The sequence below is a fragment of the Moschus berezovskii genome, chromosome 13 (genome assembly GCF_049115385.1).
Source record: "Moschus berezovskii isolate FMDL1 chromosome 13, NW_MosBer_1.0, whole genome shotgun sequence".
NCBI classification, from domain to species: domain Eukaryota; kingdom Metazoa; phylum Chordata; class Mammalia; order Artiodactyla; family Moschidae; genus Moschus; species Moschus berezovskii.
Genome location: NC_142472.1, coordinates 11,979,634 through 12,002,842, shown reverse-complemented (window position 1 = coordinate 12,002,842; position 23,209 = coordinate 11,979,634). Strand labels below are relative to the sequence as shown.

At 46.0% G+C, this 23,209-nt stretch overlaps 1 protein-coding gene across 2 annotated transcripts in view; it reads left to right on the top strand.

Annotated features, from left to right (window-relative positions):
• FARP1 (FERM, ARH/RhoGEF and pleckstrin domain protein 1) overlaps positions 1 to 23,209 on the top strand; it is a 323,140-nt gene that overhangs the window by 146,559 nt on the left and 153,372 nt on the right. The gene's annotated exons all lie outside the window — the stretch shown is intronic.

The following is a 23,209-nucleotide window of genomic DNA, read 5'->3' as shown; positions in this document are numbered from 1 at the left end:
GGAATAAAGCAAACGGTGCTTTATTCCTACCCTGACGGTGTAACTGAATGTTAAGGGCATGTATTTATTGGTGTAACTACTACTATCCAGCAATAAACCTGTATTAAAAACCCATAGGACTTGTTAGATCTAACAATCCCTAACTGCTACTTTGAGCAGTTCCTCAATTCTGGTTTTATGCTGCTTGGTTTTATGGACTATATCGTAAGTTTAAAAACATGAATTGCGAACATTTTGGAAGACTTTTGGACGCCCCCCACGACCAGGCTGCAGTGTTTCTCTTACTATTTTAGTGCTGTTTATCCACATTGGCAGCATAATGAATGAATTTACGTTTAGATAAGCACAATGGAAAAAATGCTAGCAAAGCAGTGCTGGTTGAAATTTATTGCTTCAGTTAAGGTTCTCTGAGTCTTTTGTATCTTCAAGAGAATGTCGAAGCAGTTTTTATTTTTATATTCCATGTTGATTCCCTTCACTGAGAACATTGAGATAATCAGGGTGATGTGGAGCTCAGCCACAGTTCATCCAGGTCTCATTCCTTCTTGTGATGGTTCAGATGCCACTTCCTGCAGGAAGCCCTCCCACCCATCCAGAGAGGTCACGTGTCCCCAGCACTCCTGTTTCCCTTTTGCCTTCCCAAGCCTGGCAGTGCCTGGCGGGCCACTGAGCCACAGCCTGGCCTGTGACTGTGTTTGGTGAATGAGTGACATGACCAAGTTAATCATTTCACTCAACCCTGGGGTGGTTTCCATCTGTGCTCACATCTTTAAGTCCTAAGTTTGATAAATTAATGATTTTTTTTTCCCCCAGAAAATCTGATTGCTTTGAATTTAGTTACTGATTACTCAATGTCATTGACTCGATTCAAATTTTTCTTTTTCCAAAACTACATTATTATTACTTGAGATACTATTTTTTTTTCAAGCTTCAATTTTTTATTTTGTATTGGGGTGTATCCAGTTAACAGTGTTGTGATAGTTTCAGGTGAACAGCGAAGGGACTCAGCCACACATACGTGTATCCATTCTCCCCCAGACTCCCTTCCCCTCCAGGCTGGCACATAAACACTGAGCAGAGTTCCATGTGCTGTACGGTAGGTCCTTGTTGGTAATCCATTTGGAATATAGCAGTGTGTACTTGACCTTCTACTCAGGGTACTATTCACCCACTCAGGGCCCATTGTTTGTTATTCATAGATGACTATGAATGAATCTAGAACAATCTAGACTATTCTAGATGGCTAGATTCCGCTTATAAAAAGAAAAATATACACAGGCTTGCCTTTGTTATGAGTGAGTTTTTAGAGGACTTCATGTAATGCTGTTATAAAATTTTTTTTGGACAATTATAAATAAAACAGGAACGAGAACATACGCATTAGTGGATAACAGGTGATAAAAATAGTTTGGTTTTTGTCTTTGTTTTAAAGAAAGTTTTCAGAGGAATGGCTATTCGGTGGCAGTCAGTCTGCTCCCCACCACCCTCCCGGGTGAGTGCACGGTCTGCCCTCTGACTTACATTTCCTGACTGTCCTACGGTCTCCTGCTTTCACTCCCTGTTTCCACCTGCGCACGAAGCCAGCCCAAGCACATCCCCGGAGTGCATTAACCCCCACTAATTTCAATGGGAAAAAGTTACATGGCGCCAACTGCACGCAGAAAATTTGCCCTGTGGTCACCATTCAAGATGATGAGGCTTTTGTATTTAAAGATTTATGGCGAAGCTGTCTCAGCTGCAGATAAGCTGTGCACCTCTGCGATCATTACAGGAATCAGCTAGGAAACTTAATTCTGGCTAAGGCTAAATTAGCCAGTTCATCTTATGTTCATTGGAATTTGGACTTTCGGTGTTTGGAGGCCCCAGTTCTGGCCTGCTCAGCTTCTTTTAGCACATGCTAATGTGGCTGGCGGGTGGGAGGGAGGGACCAGTGACCCCTTTCTCTGAATGCTTCACTTGGCAGAGCGCCGCCGCCCCGCAGTCCTGTACTTTACTCTTTAGTTCCCCATTCAAAGCGTGATTAACTCAGTTAACTTACAGAGGCTTGGCTATTATTCCCCCTACAGAGAAAACTGGAAGCTTATCATTCAGAAGACTAGGCAGAGAATAGATAGCTGGGTGATGCTCTGACTCTGAAGAAGTAAACAGTAATTCAGAAGCAGGCGTAGCTATTTAGAATGCTACAGTCAGTATAGTAGGTAGTAATGACAGCAGTAATGATGCTTGTTCAATGAAAAGTGTAAAATTCCATTCTTTCAGAACTAAAGGAATTATAGACAAATGGCTTCTATCAAAGAGGACTGAAAGATTTGATCGTAGAAGGGAAGTTCTGGAAAATTCTCTCCTGTTGAATGCTTCATTTTTTCAAACATTGCTGTAAATATGAGATGCCTTTGTACTCTCTTAGAAGATGCATTTTACTAAAATTATGTTAAGTATGCACATGTTATTATGCATTTCTCTGTATAATGAAGGGCTTTATGTGCACTTGAGTGAATTTGTCTTTCTATACTTTAAAAAGGATCATTTTTCTTGATTAAACAAGATAACTCTACATAAATGCTGTAATCTTTGTATGTGCTTTAGTGAATGAAAATGGCTTTCCTGTAATTTGACTTAGTTTGAAATTTTCATAAGGAAAATGAGGACGTCTTTATTCATTCCAAGGAGAAAACCAAAGGGGAATTGAAGGGGAAGCTATTTATGCAAAATGAATGACAAGAAAGGCTAAAATTGCTTGGGGTTTTGACCTATCCTCAGAAGGCAATGGCAAGCCACTCCAGTACTCTTTGCCTAGAAAATCCCATGGATGGAGGAGCCTGGTAGGCTGCAGTCCGTGGGGTCACTATGGGTCAGACACGACTGAGCGACTTCACTTGCACACATTGGAGAAGGAAATGGCAACCCACTCCAGTGTTCTTGCCTGGAGAATCCCAGGGACGGGGGAGCCTGGCGGGCTTCCGTCTATGGGGTCACACAGTCGGACACGACTGAAGTGACTTAGCAGCAGCAGCAGCAAGCTCTTTAGAACATAGAAGACAGCAGGCATTCCTTTTGGAAAGCGTTTTGCCTGGTGATTAACCTTGGTGTGTCCTCTAAATGCCTAGGGAACTGTCGCAGAGTTCACTGAGGTGTTGGTCTATCACCCAGAAGACCGCGTGGAAGAGCCAGAGAATGAAGGGAAGGCCACAGAGCCAGACAGAACCCAGGTCACGGTTGACAGTAGCCAAGCCTGAGGCTGTTATGGGATTCTAAGACATTATTGTTTGGTTTAGGTTTTTTACCTTAAGTTTCTTTTTGGATAATAAGCCTCCTGATATTATCAGCCAGTTCATTATAGTTTTTCTAGGTATTCGCTCTTCCTTTGAAGTAATTAAAGATTTGTGCTTTTACATAATTGATACACCTTTAAACTGAAAATTTATTCCATATGGGTAGTCTGTGTATCTCTGAAAATGAAAGCTAATTAATTGGCTCATTCATAAAACACACTCCCCAAATATGGGTTTCATGGGTTCTTTACCAACTGAGCTGTCAGGGAAGCCTTTTACTGATCATCCCTAAGGAAATATATGTTCCTTAATAAAATTCTAACATTTTCAAGGTTAAAGTTTTGTATTTGGATGGGCAACTCACAAAGAAGTTAGGTTGTGTTTTCCAAAGGCTACGCTGTCCAATATGGCAGCCGCATATGGCTTTTAAAATTGAATTATAATTTAAATATTAGTTCCTCATACATACCACTCATGTTTCAAGTTCTCAGTTGCCCGATATGGGTAGCGGCTACCATATTGGACAGGGCAGATTTACGTAGAACATTTTCATCACTGCAGAAAGCTCTGTTGGTCAGCACTTTAGATAACCACTGTCACCAGTTCCCCTCTATGTGTAAATGTCTTAAAAAAGTCAGATGAGGCACACACCTTAATTTTCCCTCCTGTGCCCTGCCCTAGTTCTGTCATCATATCCCAGTGGAACCTAGGGAATGAAAAATTTCATGAGAAGCATGCATGTATCTGAAATGAGCTAGAAATTGATCCCCAGAAGTAGGTGGCCAAGTTGGCTTCAGCAGACATAATGATGCTTGGAAAAAATAGTAATAACTCTTTGCAATCCCAGGAATCAGTTGAATGGGTTGCTTTTATTATTCTCCTAATTATACTAGGGATTCCTGGATGTTCCAGAATTATGAATCCCAGTTATATCAGATTGCTGACTCCTTTCTTCCTCGCTGTCTTTTTTTATATTTGTAAGAGAAACTTGGTCCCATAGTGAATTGAAAAGTTTAATTTTAACATTCCGAGGCTCTTTGTGTCTTGGGGTGATTTGCGCCTGAGATTAAAAGCAGGCACAGGAACTGCTTTTTCATCACCAACTGCTGACTATTGACTCTTCTCCTGTTAAAGCACACCATCTTGGTAATGTTTAGAGTACTCTTTCCCTATTGGGTTGAGAGGAGAATGGTTATTCTTGTAACAGAAATGAGTTCCCTTGGGCCTGAAATCTACAGGGCATCTATCTGACATGAGCTGACTCATGATCTGATTGCAGAATAAATGATGTTGAAAGTTGCCTCCATGTTGCTATTTTCCAAAAATGTATGGTGACTGTAACCACAAAATTAAAAGATGCTTGCTCCGTGGAAGAAAAGCTATGACAAATCTTGACAGCATATTAAAAACCTGAGACACGACTTTGCTGACAAAGGTCCGTATAGTCCAAGATACGGTTTTTCCAGTAGTCATGTACGGATGTGAGAATTGGTAAAGAAGGCTGAGTACCACAGAATTAATATTTTCAAATGGTGGTGTTGGAGAAGACTCTTGTGAGTTGCAGTCCAGGTGGTAACAGGGTGCATTTTCCCTTACTTATCAAACTTAACAAAGCTCTTTTAATTTTGAAGGGAAAAAATGTACACATTTAATTTTCTTTTTCTAAATTTGTTCTATTGAGAGATTCTCCCTCCACCGTAATGGACTTGGAGACCTTCTTATTAGTAAGGAGTTAACAAGATTGGAAGAAAACAGGTTACTTTAAATTTTCTGGTCCTGAATCTCAGCTGCATTTCCTTTTCGCCTGGATCAGCTATTCATTTTATTTTATTCAGAACTTTCTGAGCATTTTCTCAAATAGGCACCAAGATGCATGGCTGCTTGGTGACGTCACTAGCGTCTGAAAAAGCCAGGTGCCTGCCAGACATTAAAACATGCTCATTATCTTTCCTATCATCTGTCCCCCTGTTCTCACAGAAACCCAAAACCCTCGCTGGATCCTGGTTGTAGTGAAAAGAGTCATCATTGTCCTCTTTGCATCTGACATTAGGGTGATATTGTTATGCATATTTGTTCAAAATTGCTTTTTAACCCCATGGCCAGCATTCAAGCCACTGACTTCCTTGTGGATATGATCTAGTTCTGCTTTAGCTCTTGGCAGCCTTCAAAGTTGAAAATGAATTGCTTGTAGCAAGTCGCTCAGCAAGGTCAGTCTTTGCTTTCCCAAAATGGTTCGTGGTAATAACAGTGAACTCAAAGGGAGTCGTTATTTGGCACAAAACTGTCCCAGATTCACAACATCTAGATGAAAGCCTCTCTCCAGGCTACTGTGTCTTCACTGGTGGCCTCCTGGCCCCGTTAATGACCACCTGTATTGATATAGGGCCACATTCCCCCACCCCATTTAGGCAGACCCAAGTCTGACTTGATAGCTCCCCTTGGCTGCTCCACGGATACCAGATGCTCCGATCTGAGTGTGTCTGAAGGGAACTTACACCCCCCTGTGCTACTGTTTTAGTCGCTCAGTCGTGTCCAGCTCTTTGTGACCCCATGGACTGTAGCGCCCCAGGCTCCTCGGTCCATGAGAGTTTCCAGGCAAGAATACTGCAGGTGGGTTGCATTTCCTTCTCCAGGGGAACTTCCTGACCCAGAGATCGAACCCTGGTCTCCTATACTGCAGGCAGTCTCCTGCACTGCAGGTGAGTTCTTTACTGACTGAGCCACCCGGGAAGCCCCTTACTCTCCCTTCAGTTCAGTTCAGCCTCTCAGTCGTGTGCGACTCTCCACGACCCCATGAATCGCAGCACGCCAGGCCTCCCTGTCCATCACCAACTCCCGGAGTTCACTCAAACTCATGCCCATTGAGTCGGTGATGTCGTCCCCGTTTCCTCCTGCCCCCAATCCTTCCCAGCATCAGACTCTTTTCCAGTGAGTCAGCTCGTCGCATGAGGTGGCCAAAGTATTGGAGTTTCAGCTTTAGCATCAGTCCTTCCAATGAACACCCAGGACTGATCTCCTTTAGATTGGACTGGTTGGATCTCCTTGCAGTCCAAGGGACTCTCAAGAGTCTTCTCCAACACCACAGTTCAAAAGCATCAATTCTTCAGCGATCAGCTTTCTTCACAGTCCAACTCTCACATCCATACATGACCACGGGAAAAACCATAGCCTTGACTAGACGGACCTTGGTTGGCAAAGTAATGTCTCTGCTTTTTAATATGCTGTCTAGGTTGGTCACAACTTTCCTTCCAAGGAGTAAGCGTCTTTTAATTTCATGGCTGCAATCAGCATCTGCAGTGATTTTGCAGCATCTGCAGTCAAATAAAGTCTGACACTGTTTCCACTGTTTCCCCATCTATTTCCCATGAAGTGGAAATGGGAACAGATGCCATGATCTTTGTTTTCTGAATGTTGAGCTTCAAGCCAACCTTTTCACTCTCCTCTTTCACTTTCCTCAAGAGGCTTTTGAGTTCCTCTTCACTTTCTGCCATAAGGGTGGTGTCATCTGCATATCTGAGGTGATTGATATTTCTCCCGGCAATCTTGATTCCAGCTTGTGCTTCTTCCAGCCCAGCGTTCCTCATGATGTACTCTGCATATAAGTTAAATAAGCAGGGTGACAATATACAGCCTTGATGTACTTCTTTTCCTATTTGGAACCAGTCTGTTGTTCTATGTCCAGTTCTAACTGTTGCTTCCTGACCTGCATATAGGTTTCTCTCCCTTACTTGTCTCTAAAACTTTCTTCCTTACTCTCAGCCCCACAGACCATACCGAGAGGCATCTTTGAATTCTCCCCTAACCAGTCTTAGAGCAGTCCTGTAACTGGCTGGTCTTTCTGCCTCCCTCAGATCTCCCCCTTTCAACCCACCCTTCCCCAAGACCACTCATGGCTGGATGGATGGCTTGATTGATCCATTCAGTGTCCACCCCATATCTTCCCTGTTCCAGGCAATTTATTACGTAATAGGAACACATGGGTGTTTGAAGCCAACTCAATCCCTGCCCTTAGGGAGCTCAAGGTTTATGGGGAAGAACTTGACATTTAAGTAGTAAGCAGCCCAGTCAAGAATGATGAGAGCATTGTAGCTGTGTTTATGCATACCCGAGCATGTCATTCTTCAGTAGTTTTTCTTCATCTTTGGGATAAAACCCCAAACTCCTCAACCTGTTCACAAGGCCTTTCATGAACCAACTACATGAATCAGTAGGCTTACAGATCCCCCAAGCTCGCTGCGCGTCTTGGGTTTCCTGTCTGTGCTTCTTGGGAAGTGCCTGGTACATCTTGGCCCCTTGCTTCTCGAGCACACTTCAGTGTGGACCTCAGGCCGGGACTGTGGCTTCCTGTGGGCCTTTTTCAGCTTCTGCTGTGTGCCGTTTCTCCTCTGTGCTCCTGTGGCCTCTCTGTGTCTCCTCGCTGATCGTTTCACCCATGGAATTTATTTTCTTCTCCAGTAGATTCTGAGACCCTTGAGGATGGAAATGATGTCTTCCTTCTATCCTTGGAATCTAGCATGACATCTAGTACGTAACAGATGCTTGATAAGTCTAATGGTAAGAGCTGCCTACCAATGGAATCGTTGTCCCGAAGTGGGTAGTAACATCTGGTTTCCATAAGTGGCAGACTTTATAAACCCCCTTCAGAGATCTGACAAATGAAACTTCAGTATTCGTTGAGATATTCGAACTCCATGCCATTTAAATTCTCTGATTCTGAATTATTGTCCATTACCTAATTATTTATCTCTGCCAAGCTCCCAGATGTCTTAATTGGGCCCATCGTATGCTATGAATTCTATTTCTGGGTATTGTAGGAATTGCTGTCTGAGTGTTATTTTGTTTTTCCGTACATGAGCCATTTGACTCAGTGGGATGATATTTTATAACTCATTAATGTTTGTGATACTGTGTACCCAAATATTCAGGATTAGCTGTCAGCTACCACTGGAATTGATCCCATGGACCATTAGAATGTACTTTTATGCTGTAATTATCCTATGCCAAGAATTAAGCACCATGCATCCAGTGACAGATGGGAACCACGTGCTTGGCCTGGTAAATGTACATGGTGGCAAGTAAATCCAATTGGATCTTTCTTTCTCCAAAGAAAGAAGTTTAATGTTTCTTTGGCTAACTTAATTTAACTCTGAGTTAAATTAAGCACAGCACTTAATTAAATTAAGCACAGCACTTTAAATTAAGCACAGCATAGGAAATTCTAAGAGATTTTCCTCCTAGAAAATGGGAAGCAACTGTATTCCTACTGAATGCAAATCTGGCTGCATGCATGGTGTCTAAGATCGTATACTTAATATGAACTCTGGTAACACCATAGGCTGATGCTGAAAAAAAAAATGCATCTTTTCCCAGTGATATTTATTGGAACCATTCATTTGAACCATGCTTGTGCAGTAAACACTGTTGGGTTAACTATTAATTTTTGGTTGGTTGGCACCTACCATATCCAGAGACGTTTTTCAAGCTTTTATTAGGTGTAGGTCTTCTGTGAGGCAGCTGGGCCCACAGTGAATGGGACAGAAACCCTTGCTCTCAAGGAGATCACCATCCGGGTAAAGAGATGCTCTGAGTACAGTGATTTTCGTGTGGCTGTTGGCCTGACCTGTGCTGTATGCTTTCTCTTCTGCAAAATTCTAGAGGAAGACCCGCTGTCCTGGAGGTTAAGATGTTTAGATTAATCTGGAGGGGCTAAGCAGATGCTATCGCCGAGGGCCTGGCAGCTGGGACTGTCAGCATTGATTACTGAGGGCACGGATGAGATGGGATTAAAATAAGCCCGAGCAGAAAGAGCACAGGGACTATTAGTGAGATGCTGACTGCCGTCCTGAAAATGAATGACCGAAGCCTTGCTATGTGGTCAACGTTTTCAAGACTTCCCTAGTGACTCAGAGGGTAAAGAATCTGCCTGCAATGCAGGAGACCTGGGTTCAATCCCTGGGTGGGGAAGATCCCCTGGAGAAAGGGAAAGGCTTCCCAATCCAGTGTTCTCGCCTGGAGAATTCCAGGATAGAGGAGTCTGGCAGTCTACAGTCCATGGGTTGCCCTAGTCGGACATGACTGAGTGACTAACCCTTATTCAACTTTCTCTAATGAGTAAAAGCAGCCTTGTCTCCCATGACTTCTCACATACTTTCGAGTCCACTCAGCCTGAGGGTTATCAGGGACAAGTTAGCTATGGCTCGCCCCCAGATCTGAACCGGCATCTTCATCACTCCGCAGATGTTGATGTCCCTGCAATGTTCCTGGCCCTGGGTACGGAAGGTCAAATGACCCAAAAGGACAAGGCTGATATCTTCATGGGGTTTACAGCCTTCTGGGGACGGGGGAGGGTAGAGCCAGGAGCAGGCCTAGAGGAGCACACAGCCCCTTGTTGATAGAGAAGGGAATTCAGTGCCTATTGAATAGACTTTCTGACCCAAAAGTAAGTGACACACTTGCACACGTGTGTTCATTTTCTTGCCTTGTTACTTAACCACCCTTTGACATAGATGTATGTAGTGGACTTATCCCTTTTTTTCAAGGGGAGAGGACAATCCAGGACCCCCAGACCTTACGTTTACACAGACCCCCAAACCTCACTGCACACAGATGGGGTGGGGGCAGCCAGAGTCCCCCTCCGACTTGAGCTGCCTGGCAGGTAGATGCATTCTCTCCTCTGAGAATTCAAGGGAGAGAGACTCAGAGAAAGAACTCATTGAGAATCTAGTGAACCTAAATTAGAGTCCAGATCCAGTTACACAGAACCATTTTATCTTAAATTTGTTTACTCTGTATAAGTTAAATAGTTGTATATATTAGTGATTTTATGATCCCTAACTTGTTTGAGTCAACCTCCTGATGTGTACCATTGTCACTTGAGTCTCATTTTGAGAAAACTCTGTTTTGTGAAGGCGAAGGCAAAATATTCAAGGAGAAAAGCTGCAGATACTTAGCACCTGGTAGTGGTGGTTTCGATGCTAAGTCATGTCTGACTCTTACGATCCTGTGGACTGTAGGCTGCCAGGCTCCTCTGTCCATGGGATTCTCTAGGCAAGAACACTGGAGGGGGTTGTTATTTCCTTCTCCAGGGGATTTTCCCGAGCTAGGAATCGAACCCGGGTCTCCTGGGTTGCAGGCAGATGATTTACCAATGGAGCTATACCTAGTATGTGCTACATAAGTATGGCCTGGGGATATACTGTTGACCCGAGCAGAGGATACTCCTGTCCCCATGGAACCTATATTCCAATAGAGAAAGAAACAGAACCAAATACATCATAGGCCGGTGGTACTTAGCGCTAAGAAGAAAAATGAAGCAAGGGAGAAAGGAGAGAGTGTAGTGGTATGTGGATGGATGTATATGTGTCCATATTTTATTTAGAATTTGTCAGGGAAACACCTCAGAGGGAGTGATAACTTCCCTGGTGGTAAAGAACCTGTCTGCAATGCGGAAGACCCGTGTCTGATCCCTTGTTTGGGAAGATCCCTGAAGAAAGAAATGGCAACCCGCTCCAGTATTCTTGCCTGGAGAATCCCATGGACAGAGGAGCCTGGTGGGCTACAGTCCATGGGATCACAGAGTCGGATGTGACTGAACAAGTAACACACACATTTACAGGGATTGAGAGAACAAGCCCTACATTTGAGAGGTGAGAGTCATTTCAAAGGACAGAAGAGGCCTTGCCAAGATCCCGAGGCCAGAGCGTGGTCATTGCCTTTGAGGAACTGAAAGACAACCGCAGTGGCTGGGGTAGAATGGCCGTGCAGGAGGGGCCCGGAAAAATAACCGGGGGTCTGGTGAGCCCGAGACGGTGGCTGGATTTTATTCTGAGAGACACAGTCTGACCTGACTTCGTACAGGGATCACTCCAGCTGCCTAGTTGAGCAGACAGCAGTGGCTGGGTGAGGAGGTCAGTTACAAAGTCGCTGTGGTCACCCAGGAGTGCCACGGTGGTGGTTAGTGGTTGGGTCTTGGGCGTATTTCAAAGGTAGATCTGGCCAGAGTTGCTGAGGAGCTAGATATTAAGGGAGAGAGAAAGAGGAGTTGAGGATGACTTCTCGGGTTTAGCCTGAGCCGCTGGCAAAATGGAGTCGCCAGTTTTGAGAAAGGGCAGACCAAGGGGTGAGCGCGTGGAAAAGGACATTGGTCCCGGAATCTTACGTCTGTCCTTTGCTCCTTACAAGAGCTTCATGTGAAAGGATGTGCATCTCTGAAATATGATCACTGCCTGATTTTTGAGGTTGTCTGGGTCTGTGAGATTGGCCTTGGTGTCCCATCCCAGCAGGGTACTCTGATCCTCCAGTGTGTGGGTGGATTCCAGGCTCACATCAGAAGTCTCCTGGTGGGCAGGTTTCTGTCGGTGGACACTTTTCACTCCGTGTGTTCCTGACACTCAGCAGGATGCTGTGCCCCATTACTGAGTGTAATTCCCTGGGACCGCCTGCCTGCCAGATTGCCTCCCAGCCAGCTCCTCCCTACCCCTGCCCCCCACCCTCAGGATCAAGTTGAGTCCCTCTCATCCACCACTTGCTTTCTCCTGTTTGAGCGTGGAGGCGGGGGTGCCGGGACCCTGCCTTTGGGTCTCCACTCTTTGGTGCCCAGGGACCCTTGGTCATTCAGGAGCAATTTGTGCAGACGCTCCAAGTGGACACGCTTGACCCAGTCCTTCGGCGGCATTTTCTCTGAGAGTGATCGTCTTTGCAGGCATCAAGACAGAGCCCTGCTTGCGGAAAGTTGCTGTGGAGGGAACAAAAGCTCCTGTGTTCTTGAGTTTGCCCTCCAGAGAGGTTCTTGTCAACTCGGGTGGGTGGACACAGAAAAGGCTTTCCCAAGAGTGGGAAGCCAAATGCAATTCTCCTCCCCCGCCGGACCTTTTCTGTTCATGTTTCCTGCTCGTGAGCCAAGTGCGTGTGGTGTGTGCCCAGAGTATGTGCTGTGGGTGCATCCTTAGCAGTTTGCTATATCCCCCAGGCTGTGACTTGTCTAAAAAGTGCCATTTATCACAGAGGTGGGACGAGAAAGAATCACTGAATTAAATATAGAGCGTCAATAGTTCTAACTCACATTTGAATTGGTTCCTTTTATTCCATTAAACCGACCTTGAACATTTGCTTCAGGTTTCCCTGATAGCTCAGTTGGTAAAGAATCTGCCTGCAATGCAGGAGACCCCAGTTCAGTTTCTGAGTTGGGAAGATCCGCTGGGGAAGGGATAGGCTACCCACTCCAGTATTCTTGGGCTTCCCTGGTGGCTCAACTGGTAAAAAAAAAAAAAAATCTGCTTGCAATGCAGGAGACCTGTTCGATTTAGAGAACTGGGGACCCTAATTGATAGACTTGGGCTTCCCTGGTGGCTCAGAGGTTAAAGCATCTGCCTCCAATGTGGGAGACCCGGGTTCGATCCCTGGGTCGGGAAGATCCCCTGGAGAAGGAAACGGTAACCCACTCCAGTATTCTTGCCTGGAGAATCCCATGGACGGAGAAGCCTGGTAGGCTACAGTCCATGGGGTCGCAAAGAGTCGGACACGACTGAGCGACGGAACGGAACGGACGGAGTCAGTACTTGGTAGGAAAGCTGTTGGGGGGGAAATGTATTTGCCGAAACATGTTACTAAATAAAGGAGTTATAAATGTATCTCACAGCCTAGAAGTACTCCATCCGGTCCAGAAGCCACCAACCACACGTGACTGCTCTGGTTTAAATGAAATCTGATTAAAGACACAGTCGCACTGGCCATCTTCAAGTGCTCAGCAGACGTATGTGACTCATGCCTACTGGACCATCGCCCTCATCAGAGAATATTGTACTGGGCAATGCTGGTCTACACTGTAAAATACGGACCGCCTATAATAGCATCATACATTTCACTCATTGTCTGAATCTGCCTGAGAGTAGGAAGGGGTCGAGAGACTTGAAGACAATCTCCACGCTTGTAGAATGATGTGATCTTGTAAGATGGTGCAAGTGTTTGATGAGGACTGGTTTTTTTCGCCCTTCGGTTTGGACGTTTATTTCTCTGGTAACCCTGATTGAGGGCAGTAACAAGTTGCCCATGCAGGTACTGTGCTCACTTCTTTGCAAGACTCTTCAATGGAAGTATAACCCATCTTAGTAAAAAGGCAATGGAATAGTTGAAATCCATGATGTCATAGTTGTCTGAAGGAAAGCAGAAGCAGAGGTGAAGGGCATCTTTAAAATCGTGTGTGTGTGTGTCGCTCAGTCGTGTCCTACTTTTTGCAGCCCCATAGACTGTAGCCCACCAGGCTCCTCTCTCCATAGGCTTCTCCATGCGCAAATACTGGAGTGAGTTACCATGCCCTTCTCCAGGGGATCTTCTTGACCCAGGGATCAAACCCCCAGTCTCCTGCATTAGCAGGCAGAGTCTTTACCATCTGAGCCACAAAGGAAGCACTTTAAAATCCTATGTAGATAGTATTATCCAACTTTCATTAAAAGCTAACCAGATGGAGGGATCTTTTCTCAATGGTATTGTGGATTACCGCCATGTTATCACCTTATTTATCAGTCGTTCTCTTTTCTGGTATGAAGAGCAGGCGAAGAGTGGTTATCGTGCTTTGGCTGAGGCTGGACCTGCTGGATAAATATTGACTAAGCTGTCTTGGCCTGGGAGAGCGGAACCAGGCTGGGGGTTCCGGGGAGCAGGGTACATTCCCCTCATAGCCGAACTGCTTCACGACTCTGCTGCCCCAGGGCCTGGAGGGGACCCTGCAGAGGAGCTGACTCCAGGCCACCTGACAGAGGGCAATTGGGCTTTCCAAGCGCGTTAAGGAAGTGGGACCCCCACTCCCTGGGGTGCTCAGTTCTATGCCTCAAGTGACCCCAGCGTCCCTGGGAGAACTCCAGGTGTGAGGCCACCCACCCAGAGAGTGGTCTGGGAGCAGCTCAAGTGACACAAGGGAAACGGTCAGTAAATACAACTTGAAATGTAGTCGGTGATGAAAGTGTCTCAGTTTACAACTTACCACGCACACTGAATGAGCCTGCGGCGGGGGTGGGGATACTGTAATGACACCCAGTGATGGTGGAGGCTGGACGAGGACAGAACAAGGATTGACCAGGCTAGCCTGGGAATGTTCTCGGGCCAGAGGGAGGGGACTAGCAGCCCACTGGCCACACGGCAGAAGGGGCTGTAGGACATTAGATTTGCCAAGACGGCCTCTTTGTTACCTCCATTTCGCGATCACTCTCGAGTCAGCAAAGCTTTTGATCATGGCTGGGTTTCCAGGCATCTTCTAGACCGTGAGATAAATGTGATGATCCCAAGATACGCTGGTCTGGTTGGCCTTTATTCTATCCAGTCACTCGGTGTATTTATACGTGGAAAAACCCATCTTGCGAAATTTCGGTTCGCTGTAACCATTTCCCCCAGATTGGAGCCATCTCAGCATGCTGATCATTCTTCCTTTCTGAAAGGACGGGATAAACACACATGTTGACCAGCATCATTTTGGCCCCAGGGTCGTCTTGCTAAACTCTCACATGAGCCTCAGCCTCCTCCTTGGCGAGGGCTGGGAGTACACAGTTCTGTGATGCCAGTATGACGCTTGTCAGGAGCACCAGGGAAGTGGCGCACTTCACAAGCGGTGAACTTAAAGAGCGCGAATTCCAACAAATATTGATTAACCTTGGTATAATATTTTTATAAACTTTATACTCAGCCGGCAGTTGCATTGTTCTAGATGTTAATTTAAAAAAAAATAAACTTGCCTGTGAGGCAAACTGAGAGAGTGGCACTGACATATGTACATCGCCATGAGTAAGATGGTTAGCTATTGGGAAGCTGCTGAATAACGCAGGTAGCTCAACTCGATGCTTTGTGACGACCTGGAGGGGTGGCAGGGAGCCTCAGGAGGGAGGCGTACGTGTACACTTAGAGCTGATTCACATTGTCGTACAGCAGAAACTAGCACAACATTGTCAAGAAATTACGCTGCATTTTAAAAAAAATTTAATGTTGAGCAATGAAAGAAAATCACATGCCCACAAATCTATACACACACAAAACAACTCACAAGGAAGAGGCAATACCTTCATTGCTTACGTCTTCGTGTGATTACAGAGAAGGTCCTAGTTAAATAGCTACAAACCTGGCCCTTGGCATGAAGATGAATCCCTGGAATTACTTTGGGAGAGAGGGTGTTCAAAGGTTAGTACCAGAGGCTGTTTTGAGATTGAGGGGTTCCCTCCCGCCTTATTTCTTCTTCTTGTTTTGGCAGCAATGAAAAGCATGTCGTTCTTTTCCCACATTTATATTTACCAATGTTTTTTGTTTTGGAAGTTCTCTTCTCCTGATCTCAGAGGCTGTCTTGTTAGTTTAAATGAGTGGAATCAAGTCTTGGGTTCTTGCCTGGTATTAAATGGTACTCTTTCAAAGTAGCCCTTGTGAGTGGTTCTTTTTAAAGTGATGTTAAGTCATACATAAGGCAGGGATCATAAATCGAGTTTGATCCCATTGCTGAGTCTAGCTGGTCCACAGCAGCTGCCGGAGCGGCATGTAGAAAGACAGTGGGCAGCTCCGTGATGAGCAGTGGGCTTGTTGGCCGTGAGAGGGACCAAGGGGCAGTAGACACGCCCAGGTTTGCTGGCCGCACTACCTGGGGAGTGGCAGCATTTAGATGGAGGTTTGGGGGTTATTACCTCTGTCTCACCTGGTTTGCTTATGAATTCCAGATTTGTCCATATGATGGCCTTTGAAAGCTCTGATGCTCTTTAGATAAACCTCACCTCCCAGCTCACCTTCTCTGCTGCCGCATCATGGTGGCGGGTGAGTTAGCCCAGGAACCCTATTTGACTTGTTGATCTTGTTCAGCAAAGCATCAAGGCCTTAAGGACAGGTGTAGGGGATGAAGACACTTTGAGTTTTTTTTTTTTTAAACAGAGTCCAAACACATGCTCCACAAGCAAAGGTCAGTTCGGATTTGTTAACATCCATATTAATCAGGACATCTTGCCTAACAAACAACAAATACCAAAGCATTTTGTGTTGTAATGAATGAGGTATGGGTGTGTGGGTTGTTCTAGGAGCCTTTTCTTCAACCCTAAATTTTTTTTTTCTTTTTGCATTTTATTTATTTATTTATGCCTGCACTGGGTCTTCGTTGCTATGCTTGAGGGCTTTCTCGAGTTGCAGCAAGCAGGGGCTACTCTCTAGTTGCGGTGCTAAAATCAGACTTCTCATTGCAGTGGCTTCTCTCGTTGCAGAGCATGGGGCCCTAGGCGTGGGGGTTTCCGTAGTTGAGGCTCATGGATTTAGTTGCCCCAGGGCATGTGGAATCTTCCCGGACCAGGGATCGAACTTGTGTCCTTTGCATTGGTAGGCGAATTCCACCGGGCTACCAGAAAAGTCCCTCTTTTGCATTCTTTTATACAAGATTAAAGGGAAATCATTGCGGCACTCAGAGTCCAAGAAGAGCCCTGAGCGTGTGTGACCTTAGGCAGCTACCTAACCTCTTGCCTATGACTTGTGTACATGAACTGCACAGTAGACTTGCCTAGAAAGCTTTTTAAAGAGAGTACTGGTGCCAGAGTCTTTGGGGGTGGGACCCAGGCATCAGTACACTTAAAAAAGCTCCCCCATGGGGACTTAATGCACGTCTTGCTTTGAGAACAGTTATTTCAGCAGATCTGGGTCTTTGACCACCGCACATATAAAAACGCCCATTGTCAGCTGCAGAGAGGATCCCTCTCGATTTGATCCATCTGCTTCTCCAGCCTCCTTCCCCGTCACTCCTTCGACTCCCGGGCACAGTCCCGGTCTCAGCTCCCTCCCTGTGTATTCTCCCTGTTCTCTCTGGCTTGATCCTGGTTTCTCCGGCCTCCTCCCCTTCCAGCTCTCTGCACAACATCGCTTCCCCCTGAGAACCAGATTTAGTGTTCCATCCCTTGTGAAAACCGCCCTCCCTCCCTGAGACAGACTTGGCCCTCTTGTCCTACGTTTCCATGGCTATTGGAAGACAGGGGCCACCCTTCTTCACGCCCAGCTCAACGAGCCCAGAAAGCGTTTGCTAACGGCTGAGTGGACTGGCGATGCTCGCTGCCTTTCCTTCTGAGCCCCGCTACAGTACTTGTAAAGGGCAAAGCATTTTACACACACCAAGTGGTTTACAGTTGTTGTCGGCTTTGATCGTTAAATGCCAGCACATGGGTTTTCATATGCCACCATTCTGTAGACTGTTCCTCTTTCAGCCAGGATGCGGGATGTTTTGTGTTATTTATTGTTTAGAAGGCATCCGCTTGCCCTCTAGGTAGATACGGCAGCAACCCCCTCCCCCCATACCCAGTCTCAGCAAAAGCCTGTTCAGCTGATCAATCGGAGCTAATTAGGTGATGTGTTTGCCTCGGGCAGCTTCTCCGTAATTCCAAAACCTTGTGCAAATAGCCGAGCTGCCCCGTGAACTTTTATTGTGTAGACTTACGCCTCTCAAAGCCATCTGTGAGTATGGTCCTGTGAAGCAATTATGCTGCAGGTGTGCAATAGAAATGAAGTAATGGCTTAATTATTTGGTGAAGCAGCAGGCGTTTTGGACTGAAGACTGACTGCACAAACTTCCCAGGGTTTTCTTCATGCTGTTTTGTTCCTTGGAATCTTAACCCAACCTAGAGAGAGACTTATTGGGACTGCAGCCAGCTGTCTGTACAATAATCTTAAGAAGTCAGCTTGTTGCGTATTGAAATCATGAGAAGGTCGACTTGATTCTCTTGTATTATGGCTGTGGATGAGGGGCTACAGGCGGGGATGTGTGTTTCCAAATTGCATGAAATGTAAGCAAAATTTGGATATCTGTGTATATTTGGGGGGTGGGGAAGGCCTCTCTCTTCAATCAGATTCTCAAAAGGGTCCTGTGGAGCCTCCACCTCCATGTCTGCAAAAGAAATGAGAGGATTAAACGTTGATTCATGTTTCTTTGAAGTCGTCGGTTGTGTCTGGGAGTTAAAGATAGATCTTGAACGAGTTCCTTGTCTTTTTTCTACGACATAGAAGTAGGTCTCTGTCAGAAGCCTGCTCCTTTCTAAACTATTCATTTTCTTGTATCTTGTGTGCCATCCCTGGTGGCTCAGATGGTAAAGAATCTGCCTGCAATCCAGGAGATCTGGGTTCAATCCCTGGGTCAGGAAGATCCCCTGGAGAAGGGCATGGCAACCCACTCCAGTATTCTTGCCTGGAGAATCCCACGGACTGAGGAGCCTGGTGGGCTACAGTCCTTAGGGTTGCAAAGAATCAGACACAACCGAGTAACTCACACACCCACACAGGTACTTCGTGGGGGTCCGGTGTGCCATCATCCTGTTGAGCATTTCTAAGAAAAGCAGAGAGGTGGAAAATGAAATGAACCTAATTCGGGATGTTAAGAAGGGTGATCCAGGATTTGCTTGCAAGACCAAGTAAGACTGTGATGGGAATGCTCCACAGCCCCAAAGCTGAGTTACACGGTGACCCCAGGTGTACCCCACTTTTTGAGCAGCTGTCATATACCAAGCATCTTGTATTTACTTTCATTTCTAGCATTTGCTTTAACTTCTGTATCGGCATTTTGAAAGATGCTTGGTTATCCCCATTTTACCAAAGATAAGAGAAGAAACTGTGGCTCATACTTAAACATCATACTTTAAAGGGCCTGCCATGGATTGGTCCTATACCCAAACAAAGATGGGGCTCAGGAAGTATTTGTCAAATTTAACTGACTCACCTAGAAAACCCAAGTCCTAAATTGGAAGATATAATCTTTCATGGACCTGCACTTTGATTTTCATTTTGTACCATCAGCTGGTATGAAAGATTTGGTTTGGGTGCAACCATCAGCTTTAAATTCTTTTTGGTTTCTTCATGCATGCTTAGTCGCTCAGTCAGGTCTGACTCTTTGCGACCCCATGGACTGTAGCCTGCCAGGCTCCTCTGTCCATGAGATTTTCCAGGCAAGAATAGTGGAGTAGGTTGCCTTTTTTCTCCTCCAGGGGATCTTTCCGACCCAGGGATCGAACCCGCGTCTCCCGTGTCTCTTGCATGGCAGGCAGATTCTTTACCCACTGAGCAGCCCTGTGGTTTTCAATTCTTGTGAGTTGGTTCTGCCAGCTGTTCTTAGGAATTCAGCACACTCCTCCTTTGGCTTTTAATCTGTGTGTTAATGCTGTTGACCTTCCAGAATCTTTTCTTCCTCAGCCATTTATTAATTCTCTGGTTATGTCTCTAAGAGCTTTCAGACTGTGCTCAGTGAGACCATTGTGTTGAAGGTGTGGGTGGGTTGCCATGCGCAGAGTCGTCCTGCTTAGTAGATGCCATCTGGCCAGAAAGACAGGGGAAACAGGGTTTTCATTGGGAGAGTAGTGAGCAGGCCCAGGCATGACCCCACAATTCACAACTTCAGAAAATAACAATCCTTTTTTTTTTTTTAAATTTAAATAAAACAGTAAGGAATACCTGTTCCTGTTTTAAAAAATTGAAGCCAAAGAAAGGAAAAAGGAAAAGAAATTCTACTATGCATGTGTACATACTGAGTCGCTTTAGTCTCGTCCACCTCTTTGCGACCCCATGGACTGTAGCCCGCCAGGCTTCTCTGTCCATGGGATTCTCCAGGCAAGAATACTGGAGTGAGTTGCCGTTCTCTTTTTCCAGGGGAATCTTCCCAACCCAGGGATCAAACCTGGGTCTTCTGCATTGCAGGCAGATTCTTTACTGTCTGAGCCGGCAGGGAAGCCCAGCGATGCATAGTTGACCACTATTATAAAGTTTTGGTGTCCATTTTTCCTTGCACTGGACATCTTATTAATATTGTTGTTCAGTCGCTCAGTCGTGTCAGACTCTTTTTGCCCCCATGGACTGCAGCACACCAGGCTTCCCTGTCCTTCACCATCTCCTGGAGCCTAATCAAACTCATGTCCATGGAGTCTGTGATGCCATCCAACCATCTCATCCTCTGTCGTCCCCTTCTCCTGCCTTCAATCTTTCCCAGCATCTGGGTCTTTTCTAATGAGTTGGCTCCTCGCATCGAGTGACCAAAGTATTGGAGCTTTGCTAAAAGCAGCCTCTTCTCTTTATACCATCTCTGCCATGCCTCGACAATAAGCCTGCTGCTGCTGCTGCTAAGTCACTTCAGTCGTGTCCGACTCTGTGCGACCCCATAGACGGAAGCCCACCAGGCTCCCCCGTCCCTGGGATTCTCCAGGCGAGAACACTGGAGAACACTGGAGTGGGTTGCCATTTCCTTCTCCAATGTGTGAAAGTGAAGTCGCTCAGTGTCCGACCCTTAGTGACCCCACGGACTACAGCCAACCAGGCTCCTCCATCCATGGGATTTTCTAGGCAATAGTACTGGAGTGGCTTGCCATTGCCTTCTCCGGACAATAAGCCTATTACTGGTTAAAAGACCTAGAAGCGTGCCCTGACCAGCTCCATCTGGAAGCTAGATCCCAACAGGTGAAGTGGATGAAAGTGTCAGGGCGGCCTGTTGAAGGCAGAATTTTGTGTTCATACAATTTCTCTCCTTGCCTCTTCTACAGAAAACTCAGGAGCCTTGAGTGTTGGGTGTAGAGTATGCCCTTAAGGGGACAGTATAATTACTACAGAAGGGAAAATGTTATAAAGATCTGCTGCTGCTGCTGCTGCTAAGTCACTTCAGTCGTGTCTGACCCTGTGCGACCCCATAGACGGCAGCCCATCAGGCTGCCCCGTCCCTGGAATTCTCTAGGCAAGAACACTGGAGTGGGTTGCCATTTCCTTCTCCAGTGCATGAAAGTGAAAAGTGAAAGTGAAGTCGCTCAGTCGTGTCCGACTCTTCGCAACCCCGCGGACTGCAGCCCAGCAGGCTCCTCCGTCCATGGGATTTTCCAGGCAAGAGTACTGGAGTGGGGTGCCATTGCCTTCTATAAAGATCTGGTCCCACCCAAAAGAATTACACTGAAGTCTTAACTCCAATAATCGACTTGGAAACCAGAATTCACAAATTATAAGAATGCTCCACAGAAGTCCCTCCCTCCTTTCCACAGCCTTAACAAGAAATGTAATTCTTAATCATTCTATTTGAGAGTTTCAAGGGAAATAAATAGTAACAGAAAGTTGCTTGATGGGACAGTGTGGCTGTAAACCATGACTGCCTGTACCAAAAACATGCACTGAAATCATTCCTGCTTGAGTCATCCATGCCTCTGATTCTGGCTCTTTCTCATTTTTAAATGGTTTGGAATAGTTTTATATAGTGTCTTTGCTGCTTTTCTGCTTCGCAGATTATCTGATGCTTTATTTGGGACTAAAATGTGCTAATCAGTTGGGACTACTCTAGGAGCTTTGAACATCCCCTCTCTTCTTCTGAGCTCACCTTTCAATAGTCTCTGGTGTTTCCCCAAATAATCTTCTAAGAACTCATTGATCAACTCCCTCTTGGTGCCCAGGACATGGCAAGAACTCCACCAAACTGAGACTTTGCCCACACCTGTGCCCTAAGAGCCCTGTATCTTGATTCAGATTGTTTAGGCAAGGAGGAAATAGGTCTTAGGTTAGCAGGTGCTGGCATCCTGGTTTGGTGATGGCTGCTGGCTTTCCCGTAAGTCACTTGGCAATTGCTGGAAACATATTCTCCAGGTCCCGGGCCACTGTGGCATGAGTGGGCCCTGTGGCTGTCCAGAGTTTGGTGGTAATTATCCAAACCACACCATTCCCTTATTTCTAGTCATCTGTTTTTTGAATGGCCATGAAAGGATGGCGGGTGCTTGGGACCCCTTTTGTCCAAGCACCTGCCTACAATGCATCTGGAATGTGTATGCGTTCACTTCTTGGAGTGGGCTGAAATTTTGTACTACATCAAAGTAATTTTAGAAAGGTATACAAAATGGCTTTAATAAGTGTTTGCTGTTTTTGTGCTCCGACAGTGCCCTCTTGATTGTTGGCCTCATCAGATCCACCGTCTCAGCAGCTGGGGTGTTCCCACGGGGCCACCTCTCCTTGTTACCTCTGTACGTTTTCTTCTGTAAAATAGAGAAGGACAGACTGGCATTGTTAATACTATTTTATTCTACCCAGCGGTGGTTTTGAAAGATGTATGATGCACTTTATTTTCAGTCATTTCATGGGAAAAAGGCTTCTCCAAAAATGGTGGTCTGCTCAGGTAGCCTGGTGTCTGGTTTGGGCTCAGCCCCCTTTAACTTTTTAAATTAAAAAGAGTTTTTTTAGCCACACTGCATGGCATGCTGAACCTCCCATCAAGAGATCAGATCCATTGGAAGCATGGAGCCTTAACCACTGGACCACCAGGGAAGTCCATGACTTAGCCCCTTTAACTCCTTGACTCAGACTCCATCACCTCCTCATGAACAGTAAGGCCTTGGCCCTGGTGGTCTCCCAGATCCCTCCAACCCTGCAAATGATGATTCTATAGTTGGTCTCGCCCCGTGATCCTAGACTGGGGGCCACTTGGGAACGTCTGAAGACTGTTCTGCTTGTCTCCTAATGGCGTCTAGTGGGCACAGGCCAGGGATACTGCCAGTCAGCCCACGATACACAAGGCCCCCCACTGCGGCAAAGCATTATCCATCTAAAGTGTCAGTCGTGCCAAGGCTGGGGTGCTCCCCCATGGAGGAAGCCGGGGTGTGCACCAGTTTGGCCCCTGCCTTCCCTTCTCAATGCACTGCTCTCCTGTTGGATTGCAGAGTTTCTCTGGTTCGTGCACCACTTCCATTGTTCATGTGCCATTAGGAGGTTTTCTAGGTGAAACGATGGAGGAGCTTGCTTCTGGGATAAGTCTGATGGGCTCAATTCAAGGAAACAGAGCTTCTATTGTGTGCTGCCAAGTGTGAGAAATCTGCAGTTACCACGGACACAGAGGTGTCGGTTTTCTAAGCCACGTTAAAAATGTGTGGCTCATTTTCTTCTCTCATTTAGAGTTTTCCTGGCAGTAATTTCCCAACATGGCGTTGTTTACTCTTCCATATTTC